The sequence below is a fragment of the Pelophylax lessonae genome (assembly GCF_965119305.1).
Source record: "Pelophylax lessonae genome assembly, chromosome: 8".
NCBI classification, from domain to species: Eukaryota; Metazoa; Chordata; class Amphibia; order Anura; family Ranidae; genus Pelophylax; species Pelophylax lessonae.
In genome coordinates, this window is record NC_138775.1 from 41,547,777 (window position 1) to 41,574,966 (window position 27,190).

The 27,190-nt window shown below is 39.2% G+C and overlaps 1 pseudogene across 1 annotated transcript in view; it reads right to left on the reverse strand.

Annotated features, from left to right (window-relative positions):
- Positions 1 to 757: 757 nt before the first annotated feature.
- Positions 758 to 27,190, reverse strand: part of LOC309561628 (large ribosomal subunit protein eL32-like) — a 59,665-nt pseudogene continuing 33,232 nt past the window's right edge. The window contains exon 2 of the transcript in view: positions 758 to 1,166. The product of the transcript in view is annotated as a large ribosomal subunit protein eL32-like (transcript). The remainder of the gene's footprint in view (positions 1,167 to 27,190) is intronic.

Here is a 27,190-nt window from a genome sequence, read left to right on the forward strand (position 1 = left end):
TATGAAATTTCACTTTGACATTTCAATAAAGTACATTAAAAAAAAAAAAAATGTATACACTGTAGAGGGGATGGGATCAGCACATTGGTGCTGTTCCTGCCCGCACACACCAGCAGCCATGCCATGCATTCAGTACAGTAATGAGCCCATAACTACCAAAGGATTTGCATTTCTGTCCATCCAGTCCTGGATGTTTACACAGCTCTTCGATTCAGTATAGTCCTGTTGAGCAGAGGAGACTTGATTTTTCTCTGCTGCAGCTATGTATCACTTAGAGGTCTTGTCCCTTCCTAGGCTTACTAAACAGTAAAAGGAGAAGCAGCAGACTGATGAGCTTGTCTCTTTGCAACTCTGCTCTCTCCTCCTATCAGCATGTTTCTTGTTGGGGCATGAGCACTGCAGCACTGACCTGCTCCTGTCCTGCAAGTCCAGGTCAGATACTAACACCCCTGCCTTTCAGCTCTAGAAGGTTTACCCCCCTTCATGATCAGGCCATTCTTTGTGATATGGCACTTTTTTCCCTACAAATAGAGCTTTCTTTTGGTGGTATTTGATCACCTCTCTTTTTTTTTTACACTATAAACCAAAACGACCGACAATTGTCAAAAAAGAAAACACTTTATATTTTACTTTCTGCTCTAAAACATATCCAATAAAAAGTTTTATAAAAGTCAAATTTCTGCATCAATTTCGGGCCAATATGTATTCTGCTACATGTTTTTTGTGAAAAAAAAAAAATCTCAATAAGCGGTTATTTTTTTGAAGTTTACTTTTTATTTTATTTAACAAAGTTAAAGGGGTTTATTCATTCTCCTTGCTGCGCAGTCTGGCGTTGGGATTTGTCACTTTGATGGCAAGCTGTGCTGCTCTTTCCACAATAGTCTTGCGGTTCTTGGAGGAGACGTTATGAGCGATTTCAGCGCTGAATGACTTGTTGCTCATCATTAGAACTTTACGTTGTGTACAAGGAACTTCTTGAAGCCGGTGGGCAGCATGTGCTTGGTTTTCTTGCTGCTACCGTAACCAATGTTGGGCATCAGGATCTGACCCTTGAACCTTCTGCGGGCTCTGTTGTCAATAACTCTAGGCTTGCGCCAGTTGGGCTTAATCTTAACATAACAGTCTGACTGGTGGCGGATGAACTTCTTCATCCACTTCTTAACAATCTAGGTCTAAGAGCCACCATGGTGCTGATCCGGAACATCCGCCTTCTGCGCAGACAGCCCGAGAAAGAGCAATAAGCGTATATTAATTGGTTTGCGCAAAAGTTATAGTGTCTACAAACTATGGGATAGATTTGTGGAATTTTTATTTTTTTACTGCAGCGGCAATCAGCGACTTATAGTAGGACTGTGATATTGTGTTGGACCAATTGGACACTAAGGGGGTTATTTACTAAAGCTAGAGAGGACAAATTTAGTCAAAATTCTGCAGAGAAACCAATCAGCTTCACGGTTTTATTGCTAAAGCCTAATTAAACAATCTGTATTTAGAAGCTTATTGGTTTCTCTGCAGAATTGTGACTAATTTTGCCCTCTCTAGCTTTAGTGAATAAGCCCCTGACACTTTTGACACTTTTTTGGGGACCAGTGACACTAATACAGTGATCAGTGCTAAGAATATGCACTGTCACTGTACTTATGACACTGGCTGGGAAGGGGTTTACATCATGGGCGATCACATGGTTAACTGTGTGCCTAGCCAGTGTTTTCGTGTACTGCGGGGGTTGCTTTTAGTAGGGGAAGGTATAGATCCCTGTCCCATGCCTTCTCTACCGACAGAACGACGATCTGCCTTGTTTACATAAGCAGACTGCTATTCTGCTTGTGTACCGAATGATCAGCGGGTGCTGGAGGATTTCGAGTCTTCGGCGACCCGCTAATCAGCTCCCACTGTGTAGAATCATAGAGGGAGCCAATTGTACAAAGATCTGGTGCCTTGGAGTTTGTTAGGAAAGAGAGCTTTTAGTGATACTTGGATAAAAAATCAGAAGGGCAACCAATCAATTATAGCTATACAAGCTATATAGACAGTTAGAGAAAAATAAATTAGCGCAATTTCTGTAAGTTTATCGATATTCAATTTAGTATTGCAGTATGAATCACTGTGGGTGGAAGGATCCTCACATGTGAACACCAATTCCTTCCACTCACAGTGGACCACAGCACCAATTTACACAGTTATTTAATCAACTACCTTTGAAGCACTAGCTCTTTTTTCATTATTGATTAATTTTTATATATTAATGATCTTCTAATATTATTGATTTAATTTATTTAACCAATCCACGTCACACTTAGTCAAGAGTTCAGGATTCATACTGCAATACTAAATTGAATACTCAGAGAGGGAGCCAGCCGTCGGCAGGGTGCACCTGCGTCCACTACCTGTAGACGCAGAATCATGTATATATATATATATATATATATATATGTGATCCTGCGCAGCGCAGCCGCCCTGTAGCAAAAAAACTGCTATAGGGTGTTCGGCTAGTGGTTCAGGAAAATGCATTTAGATATGTATTATTAATACAAACCTATATTAACTTTTTTTTTTTTTTTTGCCTACATTTCAGTTTTCTTTGGAATTGTGTACAACACTACCACTGGGTTTGGTTGGGATTCTTTAATACAGGGCGGAAAAAAAAAATGTATATTTTTTAAGGTTCGCTAGTTGTTATGTTAAGCTTACTGGTATAATCTCTCTGTTTTCCATAACCGATGGCTCATCCCAAGTACAATTTCCCCCCTTCTGGCTGCCTGACATTGGGTTACAATTTAAAATATACCATCAGGAATGTTATTTTTTCTCTGCTCTGCTCCACGTTGTTTAGAAACCCTCTCTGGTGCTCTAGAATAACACACCTTATTTTGGTCAAGGGAACGGACCGGCTTTGTGCCTGCTGTGCAAAACGTATATACGTGAAATAACAGCAAAAGCTGTTTTCTTAACATAAATTAAGTCTCTTTAATGCCAGGTCTTTGGATTGGCACTTAACTTACAAAAATACATGCCTTGCGTTAAAAAATAAAAAAAAGGAGAAAATTTATTAAATATGAGGTTTTTACTGTAATCGAATATTAATGTAACCCAACGCTTATTCCCCATTAAGTTGATCCTGTTTTAATACACACATGCTTTTTATTATTTAGCACTCACGCAGGATATTCCACACACAAACTGTTTCCACCCTGAATGGAATGTCTAGGGAAGCTGAAACTAAATGTTTGGAAACAGAACGACAGGCCAGGTTTTTTTTAAATAAGTATTCGACTTGTTTTTAGAGGAGTGTTTTGTTGGGGAATTTTAGGGTTAAAGGGTATCCAAAGCCAAAATTTTTATTCGTTTTGAAAGGAAATAAGGAAGGGTTCGTACCTGTCATTTTGTTTTTTGTTTTTTACATATTTTTGTGATGGTGAAAAGCAACCACTTACTGACTGCCCCAAAGCAGATTTACTGCTACAGGGCAACTGTTCTGTGCAGAATCACACACACATATATATATATATGTGATTCTACACTTCCGCCTATAGGGGCGTGCACTTTTGGCGGGTCGCTTCTGCTGTGATTACACAGAAGCGACCCGATCACAGCAGAAGCCGATCTGAGGGTGCCGGTGTTCTATCAGAATACCACTACCTATCAGATTCTGCAACTGGAAGTAACGCTCGGATGAAAACAACTTACTGTGCAGGCGCCATACATTCCAACATGGTCACTATGCGTTCCAATAGGTTTCCTAATGTGACAGAACACAAAGCAGAGGCGGACATCTTCTTACACCCACGCAAGTCTTCAATTTTACATTTATTTTAGCAGTAAACTCACCTTAAATACTGAAATAGAATATTTCATTGTGACCGAGTGAAATAGTCTATTCACTATATAATCAGTTTGTCGCTGAGCAGTGCGGGGTGTACCAAGATGGCCGTCGCCACTTTCTTCTTGCAGGTTTCTCGCTATACTTACTAGAATACAATCATAATACAAATGTAATACTGTGATTCAGTCTATAAAGTGAGTTGTGTTGATGTAAGAAGATGTCCGCCTCTGCTTCGTGTTCTGTCACATTAGGAAACCTATTGGAACGCATTGCGGCCATGTTGGAATGCATGGTGCATTCGCAGTAAATTGTTCTACTCCAAACGTCACTTCTGGTTGCAGAATCTGATAGGTAGTGCTATTCTGATAGAACACCGGGCACTCAATGCCTGCCGATCGTTGAGCGGACACAGGACAGAGCTCTGCTTATGTATACAAGACAGAGCTCTCTCCTGTCAGTGGGATCAAGTACCACATAAAGAAAGCTCTGTCTGTGGGAAATAACATACATTTTTTTTTGGGGTACAGTTAATGCAGTGCTATATCGAAAAAAAAAAAAAAAAAGGCCTGGGCACGAAGCCGGGGGGGGGGGGGCGGTTGTGGGGGTAAATCTTTCTGAGGTCAAGTGGTTAAAGCTGGTTTAGAAAAAAAGAAAATAATCTACAGATTTAGCTACAATACTTACCTGCAATGAAGCATGTCCCATGATGTGCAGGCTGCTGGATTATGTAGAAATCTTCACTGCAGGGATGCCCTGTCCTCTTCATGTTGCTGCATAGGTGAACAGCATTGGGTCTCCAGGCTGAGCTACGCTAAAGTTGATCTGATAGGGATCCCCTCTTTCCTTCTTCCTTTTTGAGAAAATGTTTTCCACAAATTACATTTCCTGCAACTTGATCTGTGAATAGAGGAGAGAATCCAGTGATTGATCAGACCCATTCACAGATCATGTTACAGGCAGTGTAAACAGTCAAAGAACTTCTAACATTGGAAGAGAGGGCAGGAGGGGGCATGTTCCCTTCGGAAAATCTTTAGTGCAGCTGAGCCCGGAGACCCAAAGCTATTAACTCCCACAGAACCAGCTGTTAAGCTGCAGTGAAGATTTCTACAAGCAGCCTGCACATCATGGGACATACTTCATTACAGCTAAATAAAACTTTAGAATTTTTATTTTAACTAAACTTCAGCTTTAAAGGATATGGATGTATATTGTTCCAAATAACATGTGGTATAATAAGGTACTCAAAGAAATACTAATACATAGCAGTAATCAGAGTGAAGCAGAAAATATCAATCTCACAGCATCACAAGTTTATAATAATCAATAGATAATCTATATATGAATTTTATGTGGGAGCTACCCGGTAGGACTCTTGTAAATGGTCCTTAGAGAATCAGGCAGACAAGGTAGGGAACAGCAGGAAAAAAAGCACATTTCAGGGAGTGAATGGCTTTCCCTTCTTCGGGGCTATCAACATATTGGAGTGTGAGGTTCTAAACTCAGGCAAATATTAGGTTCACACAAATAAAAATACCTGTCTTTTGACACTTCCGTCCGGCTTAGATTTCTTTCCTGTGTTACTTTTCATAGCAGACACTGATTTGCTCATAGCCCTGAAAAAGGGGACAATTTCAAACCCCAATAGCATACAATAGTGCTATCTGTAATGGTTATGAAAGTATAATCCCACTTTATAAAATGGCAAATATCCCCTAAAAGAGGGCAAAGTGGCAGTGGGGATCTGCAAAAGCTGCACCCTCAACTACTGTATACTCACCTTACCCATTCCCAAAGCCACGCTTGTCCTACCCTGCAGCCGGCACTAAAATGACTGGTGTCAGTGACCCACGGGTGTGATGACACGTCTAGGTCAGGGTTTTTCTTGACCTTTTTCCAGTTAAGGCACCCTCATTCTAAGATGTAAATAAACTAAACTAATATTTTTTACGTATTGCAACAGCATCCATACACATAAGACACCCAACATTGGAGGCGATTTATTCTTTGAAAACAAATACACTCTTACACACTGGTACTGACTAGTATTCCAGCTTTTCTCTTTCCTCATTTTCTCTGCCCCACACAGCTCACATGACCCCAGTGCTGACATAGAGGAGTGGGGGAGGGGCAGACAAGGAGGGTGTGTCGGTGCCCAATGTACTCCTTTTCAACCAATGATGTCAGTACAATGCCCAAAGTTGCAATGCTGCACATTGAAAAGCTGTGGCTTGATGTATCAGCACTTGCTGCTACACAATTCTGGGGCAATTTAGGGAATTTTTAGGCATTTTGCCAAGGCACCCCTGAAGAGCTCAGAAGGCACCCTGGTTGAAAAAGACTGCTCTAGGTCATATGACAGTATGGACCTAGTGATTGGATGCTAGAACTGGCACAGGGCAAGAGGTTGCATGCATGCCTCTCTATAAATGGAAGTGCTGGGTAGTGTTGCCTGCTGCAGAGGGGGAAGAAGCAGTGAGGGGGCACTGTTAAGGTGGGTCTATGGGGCTTAGGGAGGGGCCCAATGCAGAAACACTTTTCCCTGCATGGGCATGGTGATGGTGTCTCTTTAATTTTACTTTCCCCATTGACTTCAGTGCATTTATTCAAAATAGTAATATTTCACAAAAATTTTGGAAAACTAAAACTCTCAATTTTGCTTATCCTTAGCTATTGGGATATAACCCCTGAACTGTAATTGCTGAGACTTCAAGTAATCATATGTTGAAAGAACAGAACCTGATGCTGCTGTAATATGGGCTGATCAATTGTGATGACCATCGGTAGAACTTAGTACCGTATGTATCATTTAGCTTTGGCTGTATATCCCCATGATCTGGCATTAAGAATCTTGGAACTGATTATGGAAAAGTTAATATCCCCTCCACAGCCCTCCTTTTAATTATTGTCAAAACGGCAAAACCCATTTCTTTTTGTGTGCAAAAAGGTGTGTAATTAAACTAGAAGTATAATACCTATCAACACGCAAATCCGACACTTATGAACTTTAACTGCAGAATAAAACCTCCTATTACATGACCATTAAGTCTTATGAATAAAGCTAGTCATTGTAGTACTTGATTAATTTTTATACACTATATAAATATAGTTTAATCATTGTGTAACTGTTTTAAAACCGGCTCCCTAATATTTCCGATAGAATGAGAAGATCAGTGATGTAGAGATAGTTGTAATGAAAAAGAAGAGAAAAAAAAGGAACCTTTTTATTGACTTGAAAGAAAATGGAGCCATTGATGCTGTGCATTAACAAGTTTCTATCTGATTATGCATTGACAACCTTGTTGATCCACTCTTCCTGTAGTAATAAGGCTGAGAATTCCAAAAAAGTTGTTTTATCACGGGGCTTAAGCATGAAAGTGGAGCAAAGCAAAGTTGGTGTAGCCTCCGATAATGAAATTCTCAATAAATTTCCAACTGATTAAAGTATATAAGATACGTTTTTTTTTCTTTTTTTTAATTTCTTTTTTAAAGGAGTATTGGAGGATAGTAACCCCCTCACATTTTTATTGCTGTCTTTTCCCCCACTGGGTAAATTCACCCTCTCCATTTGTCCTGGTGAACCATTGCCTCTAAGCCTGAAAGTGATGGCAAATCTAAAATTTTGTAGGTATTCGCAGAAGAGGAATAGAAGGGAAATCTTTGAATAGTGACCCCTGTTTCTAAGACAAATAAAGAAAAATGTCTGAATTGTTTTATCGTGATAAGTTGTTTTATCACGGGGCTAAAGCATGAAAGTGGAGTGGAGGAAAGTTGGTGTAGCCTCCGATAATCAAATTCCCATTAAATTTCCAACTGATTAAAGTATATAAGACAAGGTTTTATTTATTTATTTATAGAGTAGGGGAGCGTTGTAACCCCATCACATTTTTATTGCTGTCTTTTCCCCCACTGGGTAGATTCACCCTCTCCATTTGTCCTGGTGGACCATTGCCTCTGAGCCTAAAAGTGATGGCAAATCTAAAATTTTGTAGATATTCACAGAAGAGGAATAGATAAGAAGAAACATTTCCTGATTATCGAGAGATTTTCTCCCACTTCCAGGCATGTCCTCAGTGCAGGAAAGGAGGGGAATTGTCTATAATAGGATTTAATGGAGTTGTAAACCTAATCCCCTTCTCGGTTAAAAACTAATAGTAAAAGTTGAGCTAAACATACACATCTGGCCTGTCTTATGGTAGGTTCACATCACTCAACAGCCATATTTTGCAAGCCTCTCTAACCCAGAGAAGAAAAGGAGATGGTGTAGCCCATGGAAAACAAAGTCTGATTGAATTTTCAGCTGAATGAGTAAGAAAATTCAGGATAGTTAGAAGGAGCTACCTTAACTCTCAAGAGCCATTTAAAGCCCATTGCACCCTTAAAACTTTGCTTCTCTAATTGATTGCATGGATTAACCACTTCAGCTCTGGAAGATTTATCCCCCTTCATGAGCAGGCCATTTTTTGTGATACGGCACTGCGTTACGTTAACTGACAATTGCGCGGTTGTGCGACACTGTACCAAAATAAAATGTATGTCCCTTTTTTCCCACAAATAGAGATTTCTTTTGGTGGTATTTGATCCCCTCTGCGTTTTTTTTTTGAGTTATAAACAAAAAAAACACAGGCAATTTCTGTTTCTGCTATAAAACAGATCCAATGAAAAAATTAAAAAAATCGAATTTATTCATCAGTTTAGGCCAATATGTATTCTGCTACATGTTTTTGGTTAAAAAGAAATCCCAGTAAGCGTAAATTGATTGGTTTATGCAAAAGGTATAGCGTCTACAATCTATAGGATAGTTTTATGATTTTTTTATTTATTTATTTTTTTTACTAGTAATAGCGGCGATCAGCGACTTATAGTGGGACTGCGATATTGCGGCTGACAAATCAGACACTAACTGACACTTTTTGGGGACCAGTGACACCAATACAGTAATCAGTGCTAAGAAATATGCACGGTCACTGTACTGACACTGGCAGGGAAGGGGGTTAACATCAGGTAATGTAGAGGGACACAATTTCACCTGTAGGAGCCACTGCCCCGCAGTACATATAGGTGGGGCTTTGAGCAAGTGGTTTAATACACTCACTTGGATTTGCGCCTTTAAACCAGCCATGGTGTATTCAGAGAAGGCTGGCTTCACTCTGGAAACCGGAAGCAACATGATTTCCAAGGACAGGATGTTACATCACCAGGAAGTGACGTAACGACCAAGAAAGCACCACCTCAGCGTGTTTCATCCCGATCAGACGTCTTTAGGTTTCACATATATTATTACTGATTGATATAATGATTTACATGCATAGTGGTGTTAATATGCAGAAAAGGTGTGATTAATCATGGTTACAAAACATTTTTATTTGTTTAAGCAGCACAGTTTATTAATATATAAATAAAAACTAAGTGTGAACTCACAATAATTATTTGAAAGCATTTCTTGAGTTTACCAAAATGTCAGAGTGGTAATTTAAAATGTATTTGATGAGCTCAGTTAAGTAACATGTATCTTTAGAAAGAGTTTGCACAGTGAGAGCAACAAGTTATTCGATGGGAGAGGATGGCGTGGTCTTAATTTTTGGATAATCTGATGGAATGTTGGAAATTATTTGTACTCAAATGAAACTAATACAGACTCACTGTACATTGAACTGAGCTCAAAGTTATATAGAAAAAGCAAATCTAACACCTAAAACCTATAACTCTGTAGTAAATTCTCTTGGTAAAATAAAGGAGGGATGGATTTAGCAAAATTAGCGAAATACTGTAAAACAATCTGGACTAGTTTGCTAATAAAACTGAGATATAGGTGGTCTATCTTTCAGCAACATATTAGGGTAATGCCAAAGTAATGCTGGAGTAACTCAACGGCATGTTACCCTATCATTTGGCTCTAAGAGTCCAGCATTGTAATTTTGGTGCTGAAAACAAATATATGCTAAAGTGGGCCTGGCATTAGATATATTTTTCATGTTAAGAGCATTGTACATTGTAGAATGGATTAATGGATCACGGGTATAATGTCAAGCTTCTGCAGACACGTTCTCTAGCTGTCTTGCCCATACCTCTGTATGGACATGCTGTTAGAATGATGGAGGAAGTATCAATGAACTACAAGGGTGCTCATCGGTACTACAAGCCATCTGACACAGTGGCAGACTGGACTTATAGTTTTCCTCATTAACAGATTTCTATGAGTGAATGAATGAATGAGGCGGCTGTACGGGCAAAGTGCCGCACAGTTGTGCCGACTGCGGTGCGGAGGAGAGGAACCTCAACTGTTGTCACAGGAGGTTGGGAGGGGGAGACAGGGAGCGTAGGGAACAGAAGCTGAAGAAGGTTACATCCTAAATATAGGTGTAATGTGTAACACGCTTCAAAAGGCGATCCTAGTCTTTAAAGCTGAACTCTAGGAATACGATCACTATGACTGCAGCTACAGAAGCTGAGACAAGAAGTTCCAGCTTTGGAGCACCGGAAGTATAGTAATAGCTATGCTCCCAGTCCTCAATAAACATGTAAACTGTATATTAAAGAGATAAGTTCAGGAGGTGGCATACATCTTGATGGACCTTACCCATAGTAATCCAGCACATTGATTAAAGTGGCTGAATTCCTGCAATTCAGCTTTAAGGGCAAAGATGCTAAGCAATGTCTAATACCTCCAGGCATTTTTTACCATTTGAACTAAAAATAGGAAGTGAGTGCTATATGAATTGCAGCAGCTGGCACGCAAGAGTGATCATACAACTCCCAAAAGTGACAAATAATACCAATGGTGTGAAACGCTCTATAATAACAAACAGTAAACAAAGAAGTTAAATGTAAAATCCAGAATATTTTAGTAAAGTTCCAAAATAATAGTGTAAAAACAGTTGTGACGTGACTTGGGTATCCTCCGTGTGTTTAAAAGAGCATCCAGTGGTACAATGTAGTAAATCTTTGCACTCACCAGAAACAAATGAATATACAGCCTTAAAATTGCCATTACACTCTACCCGGTTTAGTGAAAATTTGAATCAATATCCCTGAGCCTCCACCAATCTATGCTCTTACCAGAAGTCAGGCAAAGATAAGCCTTTAATTGCTCCTATGGAACGGAGAAATCTATAGACCTTGCTTGCCAATTGAATAGCGAAATACAGAAAGCTTGTAAGCTGTGTAAAAAAGCTCACCACCGGGAGCCCAAATAGTACTGATATAGTGTAGTATTTTATTACTTTAAAAAAGGAAAAGCAGATACAATGCTGCAGCATTGAAAAATAAAATAGGCCAAACTTACAATGACGGCACCGTTCCTAGCTTGAGTGTTGATGACATAAGCACATAGGCCCCTTCTGATGGATAGGGGGATCCATTAATAACGTATATGCGGGAGGGTCCTACTTGCTGATGTCATCGCCTCCATGACCAGGTGCTAGGATCAGCGGCCATCAGTATAAATTTGGCCAATTTGATTTTTATTTTTGTGTACTGTGTAATTGGAATAGTGTACTGTACACCTACTCCTCTAGTTGTCAGTTCCCGATTACACTGATTAGACAAACTGTCTCTCTCAGGCTCTCCAGGGTTGGTCTACCTTGTGTTCGTATGACTTCTAATCTTGTTCGTGTGATGCAAAGGCTAACTAGTTGACTCAGAATGGCTGTACTGTTACAAGGTCAACTGGCCCCCAAGGTGAAGATGCCAAAGAATGCCACCCCTTATCCTAATTTGAGTTTTGAAGTAACAACATCAGCAAGAATTGCAAACTCAACATTTGGTCATAAAATAAGTTTACTAAATACATTCATAAATGAAAAAGGTAAAAAGTAGCCATGCTAATTAAACTGGGAGAGAGGTGGAATCAGTGGAGCTCTGATGTCACTTTGACATCTAGTCTGCTGAATATCAGAGTAAGCGTTCCTTATACAGAGTAGGACTGGTTGTCACACTGACAGTGGAACCCTGCTCATCACCCTGGTAGGGTCACTCTCCAAATGTAACCAGCTGGGAAACACTGTTGACTTCTACAAAGGGCAGGAGAGTCTCCCTCCCAAGCTCTGCCCTCCTCCACTGTTTCAGTACTCAAGAGGGTGGAAACCTCTCCAACCTCTGCCACGGACTATTGGTCCAGTATGAGGGGAATTGTCTAGAGGGGCCAGAAAATGTAACTCTGACCTTGGTTCCCAACAGTTGACCCAAGAACTAAATTCCAACATAAAGAAAAAGCACATTCTACTTCTCAGATTAGAAAAGACAAAAAAAAACACACATATTAAAAGCTCTCAGACTCTTTTCAGAGTAGACAATAAGCTATATATAATGGGGATCAGTGACAAAATAAAGAACTTGAGCAATATCTAAGAGAGAAGCGGTGGCCATTACAAGCAACTTAATGATACATACTTTTTTTGGCTATGGCTTTTCTTTAACGGAGTTCCTCTCTTGCAAATGTTTTCTCCCTGTTGTGCAAATCTTTTCAATCAGTTGCACAATCGGCCATTGCTTGATTTCAAGCATCAAATAATTGGGGAGAAAGCAAGTGACTCTGTACACCCCTCTCTTAACCAGAGTGTTGTCTGGGCATAATAACAGCCATTAAACTAAGTTTGTTTTGAAAAGTACAATATTTCTGCCGGCGTGACAATCTTGCCAGGCGAAGTCTGTACAATTTCCATAATGCCTGTACAGTTGAGCTATACAGTCAAAATTGTAGTAATTTTTGCAGCTGGAGAAAAAAGTTTTAACAAATAACCTTCCACTGTGCAATTTTCTCTTTGAGATTTTTTTCTCTCCTTTTATACAAAAAAGGAAATGTACTAATTTTCTGAACATTGTATAAGGTACACAACCTACTGTCTACATGAAAAGACTATACTTTATTTCTAGAGCCTTTAGCGGTTTATGCAGATGCTCAGGAGTTGTGCATGTGTTAAAGACATGAAGAATTAAATTGCTCAAAAAAGAGGGGAACAATGAATTATTTAAAAGTTTGGTTGGACATTTCAATGGAATTAATGCCTTGTGTGGCAGTCAATCAAATTCCTTTCTCCATTGTTCAGCATTCAATCAAGTTTAGAACAAGGTTTACAATGTGATACAATAAAATTATACTTTCTGTAGCAATTTTTTTTAAATAAATGTATTCAAAGAGCTTGTTTGTCAAGATCAAAGTTACGTGACAATAGATTGCTCTAAGGGGAGAGATGCTTGCTGCACAATTAAACATTGAAAAATACAAAAGCCTTGCAATATGATTTATAGCACAGAAATGTGGGCATGTTTTTTTGTTCACCTTTTTTTTGATAGTATCATTTGCAAACCACACTGCTGGAAAAGAAATAAAGACATTTTGCTAATTGGTAAATGCTTTCTGTATTTAGTACAAAGCTGATACATTAAAAATTATAGATAAAAACAAGACAAAATAATGATAAAAACTATAAAAGCTATAATAATAGTTATAGGTCACATTTTTCGCACTTTTTGTATAGCAAACAATATGTTCAATTATAATAAATGTTACTGTGTAGAATTGTACTAAGGAGTTTTTAAATATAAAGAAATGCGACAAAAATCTAATCCGTTACAAAAATAAAAATACAATTTTTATATTTTATAACCAGGTTTTTATTGAAAGTATATTAGCATATTAAATACATTTTTCACATATGTTTCTTATTATCTTACTTTTTTAAATATATATCTGCTTTTTCTCTAAATAACAAGTAAACAAATTGTCATATATTGCTACTATATTTTATAAAAGTTTTAATAATATTGAATTTTTATTTGTATTGATTTTACATAAAAATATAAATATATACTTATAAACATACTTTTGGACTTTATTTATAATAATAAATCACGTATTTAGCTCTTTATTTAAATGATTGGAAAATAAAACAAAAGAATTCAAGCATTTTTTCAAGTATACTTGAGGCTACCAAATGAAAAAAAAAAATAAAAAATAACTATGAAAATATGGTCTGCAGATTAAAGTTCATAGCAGCTTGAGAATGGAAAAATATCTTCCTCGCTTGTTATCAAATAGCACCTTAGTAATTAAGAAATATACATTCGTATTAAATGGAAAAAAAGATGGCAGTTCCGGCTTGTAAATTAATTAAACGAAGCATGGTGTTCTTGCCAAACGTGTATCTAGTGTTTTTTGTTTAGGAGAGAAACATAATTTCGGGAACTTGAGAATTGCAACATATAGGAAAAAATTGTGTTCGCCACATTATCTCGGCAGATGTTGTTTTGATTTAATTATGAAGAAAGCGACTTGAGAAAGAACTATTCTCACTTTGCTTAGAACCACTACATTACTTTGTGCAATGAAAGATATGTTGACAAATAAAACAAGTGCTTTGTTAATTAGCTTTAACAGGCGTTAAGGTTTTTTTTTTATCTTAATTGCGTGACAGTGTTTTTGTGGAATTTAAATGTCACGTGGTATAATAAATGCGGCACATGCAAAGGTATGTACGTTGAAAGGATATTCAATATTAAAATTTCAAACTATGGGTTTTGGTTTTGGTTGATGTGTTGACTTCCCATCAATCTTGGGGACTCTAGCAGTGAGATTTCAACAGAAAAGAAACCCACCCCTGCCCATTTTTCCTCCAATACATGGGGACCCTGTTGGATAGTTCAGGTACATAATATGCATAATTCAGAAGAGGCATGAACCACTACCTCTATGCAGCTGGGGGAATTCAACATCAAAGCAGAAGAGCAGATTCAGGAATTATAGTAGCCAATGAAGATCTTGCCAAGGGACACATATCACTTTTGGGTGTACTGACTCTTAATAACAAACTGTTTGACACATCAGTGACAAATTGGAGCATACCTTTCATGGGAGAATAATGTAGGCAGCCATAGCCTAGCCCTCTATACTTCTCTTAGGACAGGTGTACTAAATTTAATTACTGTATTTTCTGGCGTATAAGACGACTGGGCATATAAGACGACCCCCCTAATTTTCAAGCTAAGACATAGGTTTTGGGCTATACTCACCATATAAGACTACCCCCCTTCCTAAGCAAGGCAACGCCATTGAAAAACATCAGATTTCTCATAGATCTCCAAGGTACCCTAGTACTGTAATACATGTAATCTCTCATAATATCTCCAAGGTACCCTAAGTATTACCAGTAATCTCAAGACACTGGCTGTGCGGTGATCCTGTACCGGTATACCGTATGTACCGTAGCTTCGGCTACATACAGTATACCGTGCTGAGCCAATCACAGTGAGCAATGTATTCTATTATTGAATGCAAAGCCAGAGAGGCGGGCTGATGTTACTCCGCCAATCCGAGCAGGCTTTGCATTCAATAATAGAATACATCGCTCTCCCTGATTGGCTCAGTGCGGTACATTGTATGTAGCGGAAGCTACGGTACATACGGTATACCGGTAAAGGATTCCCACACAGCCAGCATCTTGAGAGATTACATCTACTGGTAATACTTATACTTAGGTTACCTTGGAGATATTATACTCGGCGTATAAGATGACCCCCCATTTTTGGGGGATTTTTTTGAGGTTCAAAAGTAGTCTTATACGCCAGAAAATACAGTATATGTCTTGTTCCTTTGGCTTGTACAGACTCTTGTACCCAATAAGAGGTATCAAACAGCAGACGCAATGGCCTAACCAAATTTGATAAGTTATAAACTGCCTAAAGAGGACTTGAACTGTCAAAGTTGTGCTCAAAAAAAGGCAAGCAGAGGACAAAAAAATTGTCACCACCAGGATTGCCTGAAGACTCCTTGCATTTGATCATTCTTCTATTACTGACTAAAAGCCTGGTACAAATTATCATTTTTTTTTTCTCGTTCAACCCAGTGGGTTGAGCGAGAAAAAAAACACTGTCAGCTCCAGTCATAGCCACTGTACAAACAACTCAATGTTAGTACAGCAATCTCCCCCACTGAGCTATTGTGTTCTGATAAGGAGAACACTCTGGTCAGAGCTGCTGGTTTTCCAGCATGCTCATCCTACAGAAACTGGCCAAACTAACCGGCTGCCATATAGAGGGGCCGAATGTCAGCTAGTTTTTATTGAACCAACTGATGTCGCCCGACATTCACCAGTGTGTACTAGGCTTAACTGTCCTCCTGATGACAGGTTACTTGAGGACTGAAGAATAATCAAACAGCAGCAGAAGAGGTTCCAAAAGCACAGATCCATAGAGTGAATGAAGCAGAAGCAAAGGGGATCCTTGTACTGCAGGTCTTCAGGTAAAGCTTCCTCTCCAGCAAGGAGAACAGTGAGTAGCAAGTAGTGACATCATCAAACATCACTCTAAATATCATGCAACTAGCAGTCAGGGGCCTCAAAAACCTTGGATTATTTCTCACTGCAGATATACATCTACATGGCTCAAGAAGGAAGTGCACTGCTGTATTCAGAAGCCATTTAAGGAAAAAGGTAAATTTTTAATTGTGCTGCTAAGGCCAAATTAACATTTCTAAGTGTTCCCTATAACATAGCTAATCTTCAGGTCCATTTTAACAATTTATAAACTGCCATTATAGAAAGTGGATTTACCGCTACAGTGTCTTCTGCAGCTAGGACACGACCTGCTTCCTGCATGTTCACTAAGCCAAGTCAGAAGTCTGCAACTCCTTTATGAACATCAATATTCAAAAACTAGAGCTCTTATGTTATACAATAAGGCAACAGATATAGCTGCTTCAGACTAATTAAAATCCTGATTACTGCTCGTTAGTATCCCTGAGATTTTAATGCATTTTCATGAGTTATTTAACACCAGAAAGAGCATTAAAAATAGAACATATTATCGCCATTTCATTCACAACCTCTGCTTAGCTCTTCGGAATTTCTAGCTATTAAACCATACTGGCAGAAAAAATTTAGACCTAGTATTCTGAACTTGACCAGGCATAAAACAAATCTGTGCCAAACAAAAATACTAAACTGCTAACACAACTTTGGAAAACTTAGAAAATCCAACTGTGGCTGTTGAAGTTAATATTTGGACCCCATCTTTATTCACCTTCCTATTGGCCAACGAGTCTGCCCTTCATCAAGGCACTCCAACAAGCTGGAGACAAAGACGTGAAAGGTGGGACCGAACTTTGCTTCTTCTGAATTCTAAGTATGTTGCACAATGGTTTTTGGGACTGCTGAAGATTTCCAAAGTATTGTACAGACGCTTTTATATGTCTGATATTATACAAGTAATGACTAAGGGTCAAAAGCAATGTTTTGTGATTGCAGTGGCTTTTCCAGTAACATTAAACATTGCTAAATGAAGATACCCAAAGACATTAGCTGATTGTTCTCTGGTCTTGCCAAATAGGGCAGCGCTGAGGAATGACAACCCAGAAATATCTATATATACTTCCAGAACTTGTCAAATTTACTTAACTGGCGAATCAGATGTCTTAAGTCAGGTGCTTATTTTAAGTAAAGTATGTCTGGGGAAAAAAAATAAAAAAATATGCTGCATGGGCAGAAAAAATACCTTTTGATCCTCCTAGAAATCCAGCAAGCTCCTAACTTCCTGTACTCTAATTCTCCTGCAAGCAGTGTTATCACCCCTGCCCAGTTCACCTCTGGGAATTACAGGGCTGTTCTAAAAGAATAATATACCTGATATATAACAAATTAATGGTACATATCCATATTCCCTTATATATTACTTTATTATAACTAAACGATTATCCCAGAACTGCAACTGTATCTATCTACCTAAGGGACTTATATTATCTGTCTAATCTTTGCTGGTGTATCTTTCCATTCCACACGTCCAGACTTTCAGGCCCTGGAAGTCACTCATTCACACCCAAGAGCATAGTGAATGGGTTACTCAATTTTAATTTCAGTCCTTGACTATACAGTATACAAAACGGGTATATTTCCAGTCTATACACGTCATTATCCAAATTATATATATATATATATATATATATATATATGTGTGTATATATCTATATAATAAAAATAGAATCATGCATAACAGGAAAAAGTCCTTTGCCATAAGAGACCCTTTAAAATATGCCTTTACATAAAGGAAACAGATGTATATACAAAAGGAAAGCAAACTCAAGAAACAACTTTTCAGAATAGCAAAATATCCTGCAAACAAAAATGTTCTCACAACTCAGATTACAATAGGAGGCAAATATACATCCTCAACAACAAGAATATCTAAGTTGCAAATAGAGAGATTTTCAGTAAAATGTAGTTAAAGTTAAAGTAAAACTCCAACATTCAATTAAGCATGACTATATAATATTTAAATAAAGCATAATCCTAACATGCTCGCCCAATGGTATGGAGATAAGGGGGGAGTTCTGTAGTCCTAAACACACTGCCTCTCCTAGGAGAACTGTGTTTTTCTATAACAGGTATAGCACAATGAGTGAGCGTTGTCATTCTAGGACCGAAGTGTGATACTGGCAGGATCACCAGGTGAAAAAGCCTTATAAGTGCAATTACAATTCATAGAACTGTGGCCAGGCTATGCGCATTGTAATAGAATGTAGAGGGGGGGTGGGGGGGGGGGTTAAGTAGGAGAAATGGCTTGCCAGACAAGGCAAATATACCACCTTTTCTAGCTACCTTGCTAGCAACTGATAGTTGCATTTCTTTAGAGACTTGACAGGGTTTCATTAGAGTAGCACAACAATAAATGCTATATTATCACAAGGATACCAAAACACAACAATACCAGTGGCAAAACTGATGTTACATTTAAAATACTATGCAATCAAGGGTCCATTCACTCCTTAATGTGTTTCATTGAGTGCAGGTAACTGCATGTGCATTCACAAAGGTTGGCATGCTATGTTGGGTTTTAACATATATTTTTCTCCTGATTTCCTGAAAAATGCTGAGGGTCTACATCATGGCAAAGGAGCCAAACTTATGCCAGCCTGCCTCCTTTTCCTGTGCACTGATGCACATTGTGTTTTGCTGTCATTTTATCTTGCGCTGTGTTCCTGTGTTACATTGCACTGAAAAAAAGTAGGGCTTACGCTACTTTTTTCTCTACTGCAAACCAGCACATCTTAGCGCAACACACTAGTATGAACTGCTCCAATTCACATACCTTACTTTTTTACCATGCTCTTGCATTGGCAAGGCTCTTCTACTGAAAACACGTAAGCCCTTGAATTTTTTTACTCACTCATGTATCAATATAGCTATTATAAAGATTATTGGAGTAGCTGTCTCTATCTTCTGAATTACTGCATCTGGTGTGAATGGACTCTAAAATGATGCATCTGGTGTGAATGGACTCTAAGGTAGATGTGTGTTTTTTATTTTATTAGGATTCCATTATCGGATGAAAATTAGCTTTCGGAGACTTGGATGTATCCGGATTTCCGAATGGACATAGTAAAGACTGTAAACAAATCCAAAAAAGTTATGACAAAATTAATGAATGCATTTTTAATTGAGAATAGCTGGTTGTTAAGGAGGGGACGGCCACAGCATCCTTAACAACCATGACTCATCTGTTGTAAGTGGGATTCCCCACTGAAAGTAAAATGTAAATAAACAAAGGCCGGAATTAAAAAATTTATAAAAAAAAACTGTGTGGGCCCCTCCACCAATCCATATCAGGCCTTTGGGTTTGGTATGGATTTTGAGGGTAACCCCACGTTAAAATAAATTTAAAAAATGGTATGGGATCCCCCCCAAAATCCATACCAGCATACCAGACCCTTATCCAAGCATGCAGCCAGGCAGGCCAGGAAAGGGGGAACAAGCCAGATAAGATATGGCTGTTAAGGACGTGGCTATACTGAATGAAGCTAAATGAATGCCGAGAATCCAAAACTAATTTTGAAAATGAATTGGTTTAAATACCGAATGTATCTAAAACAACATTCTTCACTTAACGAATGCATCCAAAACTAAACAAAAGCACTGTTATATACTACTTGAATATGAAATGTATAGATTATGTCTGTGACCACCAGTGTGGAAATTATATTTTATCTCTTTTTATAGATGGTTACTGTATGGTCTTTGTAGCCCTGAGGAAGCAATTGGTGAAACGCGTCGGCACCAAAGACCTACATTTATATAGTACTCATTACTATAGTTACAACAATTTGCCTCAATGATTGTTTTTATTTACCTCTCACACTGTATTGTTTTTATAATTTTTTGATACAATAAAAAGATGTATTTTATCTAATTATGGATATCTCTCTTTTCGGCCTGTACAGTCCGAATTTTTTCTTCCTTTTAAATAAATACAATTATGGATGATGGCCACATGACTCACAGTTATCTTTAATTTTACCACCAAAATCTATGCTAGTTTTTGGATCATGGGAAAGAATGCATAAGGCTGATGTCAAGGGGTTTTGGGCTTATGCAGCTTGCATTTAGGTTAATGATCGACCAATATAGTTTTTTAGTTGGCGATACCGATACCGATATTTACGCCAATGCATATCAGTATCGGCCGATATTGGCCGATATTTTTGTACATGTAAAAAAAAATTTATTTTTTTTGACAGGTACTCTTGTTGAGGGATCTGGGGGTCTAAAAGATCCCAACCCCCTCCTCTGCACTTAACCTCCCTGGCGGTATGATTCGGTCAGGAATTCTGTACCAAAAACGGTACAATTTTTTTCATGGAAATTTGGCATTATGTATTATAGGCCTACAATTCTTAGTAATTACTGACTTAAATCTGACCAAAACAAGACTCTAGTAGACATCCCAGATGTGATAAATTTGAAACACAAACGCATGAATTATAATCAAATCAATAATATAATTTTATTATATAATATATATAATAAAGTTATATTATTGATTAGATTATAATTCATGCATTATATATTATATATATATGTGTGTATATATATATATATATATAAATATGTGCGTGTGTGTATATATATATATATATATATATACGCATGAATTATAATCGAATCAATAATATAATTTTATATATATATATATATATATATATATATATATATATATGTGTGTATATATGTGTGTGTGTGTGCATATATATATATAATATAAAATGTGTTATGTGTCTGTGTTTTGTGCAACGTTTTTTGAATTTCCCTCCCTAGTTCCGCTCCCATGCAGCATTGCTGCTGCAGGGAACGGAACTAGGAAGTCATCACACCGACGGAGGACGGACGAGGGACGGGACTCTCGGCTGGCGGTCACAGCAATGAGAGATCATCACTGGATCGCCAGGAGAAGGTAAGAGAACACTGCTGCGCTCTCTGCACATCCACCCCGAGCGTGACTCGGGGTTACCGATCCTGCACTGAAAAATCCACCCCGATTCACGCTCGGGGTTACCGCCAGGGAGGTTAAAAGCATTCAAAACGCCAAGCTGTGCTGTTTTGAATGCAGTCATTTTTTTTTAATCTGGCGCCAGACAGTACCTGGAAGTGATGTCACTCATGACATCATTTCTGGGTTTTTGCATAGAGACCCGAATGTGGCTTTGATCGGATCTTCAGCGGCCGTGGGATGAGAGACCCGGGTGAGCTGCGGAAGACGGCGTGAGGCGTTCCCATTCTGCTCCTTGTAATGACAGCCGAGCGGCTTCTCAGCCGCATCGGTTGTCATTACAAAACAGCCGACCGTCGGCTATGGACGCCGGTACCGGGTGATGCCTCTAGCTGCAGGCATCACTCCGGTACATGCACTTTCTGGAAATATCGGTAATATTGGTAACCTCCGGGGCCGATTCCGATATATAGGGAAAAGTGCATATCGACCCTCAATATATCGGCTTTGCCGATAATCGGTCGATCCCTAATTTAGGTATGCTTGCATTTGACAACATTTTGAGATGGTTCTGAGATCCTTGAAAGTTCATTAGTGGGTGCATTTGATCTGCAGTTGGCCTCCCTCTGACCTCCTTCTGAACCTGCAGTTGGCCTCCTAAGCTACATCAACCTTCATCAAGCTGCTTTTGTATTCTTGAGTAGCGGTTATGATAGGTACAACAACCCGTTGACACAGGCCCTCAGACTGATTTTAGAATGCAATGTAGAATTCACAATTACACTTTTGGTCCCAGGCGCAAGAAAACTACTGTATAACACACACGTCTTCATGGCATTTTTTGCCAGCGACAAAATGAGTGTACGATAATATCAGCATGGTAATGCACTTAAATCTGCCGGTATGAAACAAATTAAATGCACATTTTTGCATTCAGGTCCCGTACTTTCCAAAACAACCAGACTTGATACGCTAGTGTTTAATTTTCACCCGATACAGTATTACAGAGACAGAGAGAGAGAGATGACAGTTGTAAAATGTATCTGATTACAGAGCTCCCATTATCTTTGAAATTATGGAGGCAATTATTGCTTTTCCTGTGGCTGCCCTCCTCATTAACACTAATTAAAAGTTGATCTACCTCTTAATAGCTTTCCTCCACTTTTTAAGAAAGGGGAGAAATATGTTTTGCCTTTTTTGTCCAATTAGTGCCGAGTCTATACAACAAGTTTAATATTAAACAGCTGATACAATTCGTAATGATGATACTTCTAATTATGTTTGACCTTTTTTCAGGGGGATGATGTGCAAAGTGTGTATTTTTCCACATTACTGAGCTTGGCGCGGAATGCCGGTATATTAATAATTATCAATACATCAGTACATATTTACATTACTACATGCAGCTCGTAGCAATAATGGCGGTAGGCCGTTTATTCACCTAGTTAGTAAGTGTGGACAAAAGCTAAATATCTGCGATGCTAGAAGATAGCAGAGCTGTTCTTGTAAAAAAAAAATAAAAATAATATTAATAAAAAATAATAATAATAAAATACAGCAATAGAACAAAAGAAACAAACCTAAAGGACAAATCTAATTTTAAAGAGTTAATTAACATTAAAATTCTCCTATATGCTCCCTTTTGGTCTGTTAAAATATTATTACTTTATTATATTAACACACTGACCAGAAAAAAAAAAAAAAAAAAACATTGCCTAGTAAACAATTTATTTAAAAAATTCCTACCCCAGCACTTGCAGGTTACAATTTCATTGCTGATGGCTCCTGCTTTCTCAGTGTTGCTTCCCTGAATTTCCGGTCTTCACAGGAATGCGTGCTGTCTTTAACCAGTCTGTTAGTTAGAAGGAGGGGGGGGGGGGTTGGGAGGGGCAGGGGAGTGCCTCGTCATCCTAGGCTATAGGGCTGTGTGTTTCTATTGATGCACACAGTGTAGGGAGACACAATTCTAATCCCTGCATACATACAGTGTAGGAGACACAATTCTAAACCATGCATACATAAGATGCTGCAAAAGAAAGGAGCTACTCTGAAACAGGAAACCTGTAAAGATGGTCATGGCGCCGGCTTAACCCCTCACATCCGGAAGAATCACCCCTTTCATGAGCAGGCTGTTTTTTAGGATACAGCACTGTGTTACTTTCATTGACAATTGGGCAGTCTTGCGACCCTGTACCCAAACAAAATGTATGTCCCTTTTTTTTGCCACAAATAGAGCTTTCTTTTGGAGGTATTTGATCACCTCTGCGGTTTTAATTTTATGCCCTATAAACAAAGAACTACTGACAATTAAAAAAACAATATTTTTTTCATTCTGCTACAAAACACATCCAATAAAAAAAATTAAAAAATGTAACTTCATCAATTTAAGCCAATATGTATTCTCCTACATATTTTTGATAAAAAAATCCCAAAACGTATATTGATTGATTTGTGCAAATGTTATCGTGTCTACAAACTATGGGATAGATTTATAGACTTTTTATTTTATTATTTATTTTTTTACTAGTAATGGTGGCGATCAGTGATTTTTAGCGGGACTGCGACATTGCGGCTTACAAATCTGATGCTAAGTGACACTTTTTGGAGACCAGTGACACCAATATAAAATGCTAAAAAAAAAAAAAAAAGCACTGTCAATGTATAAATGACACTGGTAGGGAAGGGGGTTAACGTCAGGGGCAATCAAAGGGTTAACTGTTTTCCTAGGGGGTGCTTTCTTACTGTGTGGGGGATGGACTGACTGGAGAAAGAGAGACATCTGTGTTCCTGATTAGCAGGAACACAGAATCTCTCTGATAGAACAGCAGCCTGCCTTGTTTACATACCGTTCTGTCTCAGCGGTAGGAATCGCCCGATATCGTTTTTTCAATTGCCGATACCGATACTGATATTTTGGTCATATATATGGGCCGATATTTTTGTACATTTAAAAAAAAAATTTTTGTTACATTTTTTTACTTGACAGGTACTCTTGTGGAGGGATCTGGGGGTCTAAAAGACCTCAAACCCCTCCTCTGCACTTAAAAGCAATCAAAACGCCAAGTTTGGCTGTTTTGAATGCTGTCATTTTTTTTAATCTGGCGCCAGTAAAATGTCATGACATCACTTCCGGGTTTTTGCATGGAGACCCGATCAGACCCGAATGCGGCTTTAAATGAGTCTACGGCGGCCGTGCAGGCTGGTTGCCCGGGTCCCCTCCCGCTCCTTGTAATGACAGCCGAGCGGCTTCAAAGCCGCATCAGTTGCCATTACAAGACATCTGACCATCGGCTATGGACGTCGGTACCGGGGTGATGCCTCTAGCTGCAGGCATCACTCCGGTACAGCACTTTCCGAAATATCGGCATTATCGGTAACCTCCGGGGGCCAATTCCGATATATCGGGGAAAGTGCATATCGGCCCTCGATATATCGGCTTTGCCGATAATCTGTCGATCCCTAATCGGCGGGTCCCATCGGCCGACCCACTGATTGGCTCCCGCTGTGTCCAATCACGGCAGGAGCGCGGCTCCGGCGGTGCATGCCCCAGAGCCGTCAACGAGAATCACGTACATTTACGTGATTTTGCACTTAAGGGTCACTCTGCCACAGTAAATGTGCGGGGGGGGGCGGTCCTTAAGTGGTTAAAGCAGTGGTAAACTCTCTCTCCAGTCCCCTGCAAGTTAAAGTGGTAATGTACAGGGATATAAGGACCATAGGGCGCTTCTGTGGGAGCAATCAGTCTTTAAAGCGGAGTTCCACCCTCTGAAGGTTTTTTTTAATAAAAATACCCCCGGGACAGTCAGGGCTAGTGCATTCCACAATGGATAGCCTCTGTACTGTCCCGGGTCGCACTTACCTTTTAGAAGAAATACTTACCTTAAAAATGTCTTGTCCAGCGCTGCCATCTCAGATGTGGGCAGCTGAAGCCAGAGCATCCTCTTCGGCGTCCTCTTCGTACCAGAATGCCCTGCACCGGCCCCGCTCGTCATGTCCGGTGCAGGCACATCATTCCTGCACAGCTTCTGGGTATGCCCAGAAGCTGTTTAGCAGTGAATGACGTGCCTGCACCGGAGTTGACGAGCGGGGCCGGTGCAGGCGCATTGATTCCTGGTAGCGATGACGTTCAGCTCCCAGGAATCAATGCAAGCAGTAAGTGACGGCGCGGGCCACGGCCGAAGAGAGAGGAAGAGGAAGTAAGGTGAGTATATTTTCTTCTAAAACAAGGTAAGTAAAGAAAAAAAAAATCGTGATTATCTATTTATTTTTCAGGTGACAGAGAGCAAGCAGATGGGGAAAAATTACTTTTAAAGGTGGAACTCCACTTTAAAACACACGATATTGGCCTCCTGTGTGGGTGAATGGTTTCTTGGCTGTCCCTAGGGCCACTCTTCTAGGGAGCAGAAGCACGCTCCAATAGGTAAACATAAAAAGGAAAAAGGAAGGCGCCTCTACGTGCAGTGTAAAACCATTTTAATAACACACAAATAAAGAACACTTACACGATCATTTGTGAAGAGCGGGGGTTCATTCCATAAACTCCCTAATGGCTCCCTTTCCCTGAAGCCATCCAGCAGCGTAGGAGGATAGAGAGGAGAGGCATGGAGCACTATGGAGGAAGGTCCCGAGCCGAGGTCACGGTGGAACTCACCCCTTGCTAGTGGACCGCAGGAACGTGGTGACGTCATGGGGGTGGTAACGCGTTTTGGAGCATACGCAGTAACCCTCCTTTGTCAGACCATAATGTGCTCATGTGCATCGTCACAACAACTTCAAAGTAGTCCAAAAATCCAACATTGATGTGCTTTGAGGTCCATAGACCTCAAAGATTACACAGACAATGCTTCAAGTCTAGTCAAAATCACGGCAAAAAATTGCGCTTCTTTTAGGTCGCCCAAGGGGCCTAAATGTTTACAGTCCAGATTGGATGCCAAGGGACAGCAGCCTGAAAAAAGAACTTGTTGCAAAAATAAGGCTACTATTCTCATCCTCAGCCAGCCGCTACCCCACCAGGTCAGGTTTGTGTGCATTCTTCCAGATGTAAAATATCAGTCTTTGGGATGAGAAAAAAAAAAAAATTCCCTGGCGGTCGCTGTTGTTGGTTTTACCTAAACAATAGGATAATCTTTCAACAATGAAACTCGAAGATTAGAAAAAAAAAAAATCCTCGGTTACTAAAATAAAGTGACAGATTCATAACATGAAACTTTAAATAAAAGGTAGACCAGAAATAGAGCGGGCAAATTTATCACGCACGTCTTGGCGAGTAACATTCCTTAAATGACCTGGAGAGTGTTGCAGGAGCATATGGATTTTAATGTAAGCCAGCGCTGATTTTAGAAAACTGTGTTTTGTAAAATGTGATAGTCCCAGAGATAATACGCTGAATTGCGTCCAGCCAGACGGAGATTTAGCCTTGAAACTTTTAATCAGGTAATAAAAGGTAATTGTAAAAGCTTAATTCTGATGTAATTGAAGATGGTATTTATTTTACTTGAATGCTTGAGCCCCGTCAAATAAAACAAAAAATGTTTAAATGCCGTTTTTATAGAATGGAAAATGCTACAAAATGCCGTACTTCGATAATAATTCCGCACACCCAAACCGGCCATGGTGTGCCATAAAAAAATGTAAAGAAGTTGTAATTCTTCACAAAATGTGTGCAAAAGGTGGGCAAGCTGGTGCAAGATGTTTTTCCAATTCTTAGTGGACTGTGACTTTGTAATGCTAAACATTGAAGAATTTAAAGTGACACTAAACTCTGGTTTATAGAAACAAAAAAAACTTGATTTCGGTATGTATGCTTAAAGGATAAGTTTACTTTTACAAGGAAAAAAAAAATAATAATGAATGCACATTTTTTGCAGGTAAAAAAAATATGCATTGATTATTTTTTTTGTTAGGGACATGTAAAACATTGCACCCCGGATCAGCAGATTGTAGGTGTAATACCACAGTCCTGCAGACTGTCTGGGCAGCGGTCTGCTCATACCTCTGACACGGGCAGGCAGTTACACTCTGCCAGGAAGCTCAATGAACTACCTAGAGCGATAACCAACTCCCCGATAGTTCATTGAGAACTACAAGTCGACAGCCGCAAAGGCTGATGGTGCTTGT